Source organism: Chrysochloris asiatica, unplaced genomic scaffold (genome assembly GCF_000296735.1).
Source record: "Chrysochloris asiatica unplaced genomic scaffold, ChrAsi1.0 scaffold00174, whole genome shotgun sequence".
Classification (NCBI taxonomy): domain Eukaryota; kingdom Metazoa; phylum Chordata; class Mammalia; order Afrosoricida; family Chrysochloridae; genus Chrysochloris; species Chrysochloris asiatica.
In genome coordinates, this window is record NW_006408692.1 from 6027026 (window position 1) to 6028635 (window position 1610).

At 41.9% G+C, this 1610-nt stretch overlaps 1 pseudogene; it reads left to right on the forward strand.

The window, feature by feature from the left end:
* Positions 1-65: 65 nt before the first annotated feature.
* Positions 66-829, forward strand: LOC102815502 (annotated as a pseudogene).
* The last annotated feature ends 781 nt before the right edge of the window (positions 830-1610 follow it).

Below are 1610 nucleotides of genomic sequence, written 5' to 3' on the forward strand. Positions count from 1 at the left end.
GCGCTGAGGTGGCTAGGGAAGAGCTCCTGGAAGTGGAGAAGCTGGGGCAAAGGTGTGGGAAGAAAATGGACTCAGTGGAGAAGGGGACCACCAGCTCTGACTGCCACCTACAGGGGCAACCATCTCGGGCTGGCTGCAGAAGCTGCAGTGCAACTGTCATGGCAGCCAGGGCCGTGGGGTGGAGAAACCCCCACACCTGACGGCCCTGATTCTGGCCCGGGGCGGCAGCAAGGGCATCCCCCTGAAGAACGTTAAGCACCTGGTGGGGGTCCCGCTCATTGGCTGGGTCCTACGTGCAGCTCTGGATTCGGGGGTCTTCCAGAGTGTATGGGTTTCAAAAGACCATGAAGAAATTGAGAATGTGGCCAAGCAACTTGGTGCACAAGTTCATCGAAGACGTTCTGAAGTTTCGAAAGACAGCTCTACCTCTCTAGATGCCATCAAAGAATTTCTTAATTATCACAAAGGAAACATTCAAGCTACTTCTCCATATTTACATCCTACTGACCTTCAAAAGTTGAAGACATGATTGGAGAAGAAGGATATGACTGTTTTCTCTGTTGTGAGGCGCCATCAATTTCAATGGAGTGAAACTCAGAAAGGAGCTAGTGAGTGACTGAGCTTCTGAATCCAGCTAAGCAACCTCGTAGACAAAACTGAGATGGAGAATTATATGAAAATGGTTCGTTTTATTTTGCTTAGAGACATTTGATAGAGATGGGTTACTTACAAGGTGCAAAAATGGCATACTATGAAATGCAAGCTGAACAGTGTGGATATAGATGTGGGTATTGACTGGCCTATTGCAAAACAAAGAATATTATGGTAAGATTAATCCCAGAAAGGGCCTGTTCAAAGTCAATGCTCACTGCCTTAAAACTGGATTGCAAAATGGAAGTCAACATATCAAACAAGTTACCAGTTATAGATGAATGGGGAAAATAAATGGGACTATGCCGGAAAGAAGTAGCTTATTTTGAAAATGAAGTGTCCGATGAAGAGTGCTTGAAGAAAGCTGGTCTAAGTGGAGTTCCTGCTGATGCCTGTTCCACTGCCCAAAAGGCTGTTGGGTATATTTGCAAATGTAATGGTGCCCGTGGTGCCATTCGAGAGTTTGCAGAACACATTTTCCTACTAATGGAAAAAGTTAGTAACTCAAGCCAAAAATAAGTATTAGTTTAGTGTTGGGAAAGGTACAAAGTTCCTAAGCCACTCTGTTTTTAATTCTGATGCTGTAATGCTATGCGGGTGTGATTTGATTTGTGATGAATCTTCATATCAAAGAAAGTCTTCTCAGCTTATCATTCCCAAACCTTAATCATTGTGCTCTGCATTTCTCTTTATGCAAGGCAGTTATTTTGAGATTGATTACAATTGTTCTCAGATTTTTAGTAAATGCAAGTAAGATGTCTTACTTGCTTTCAACGTTGAGTTTGTACTGTACCCTATCAAACTGTGTGTTTGTGTCATAATGCTGCTGGGATTTTATTTGATGACAGTATATTGATAAAACATGTCCTATTAAATAATAAATTTGCATTTCTTAAAAAAAAAAGAAAAGAAGGCATTTGAAATGAACAAATCATTGGTTTTGCAGAATTTTATCATGC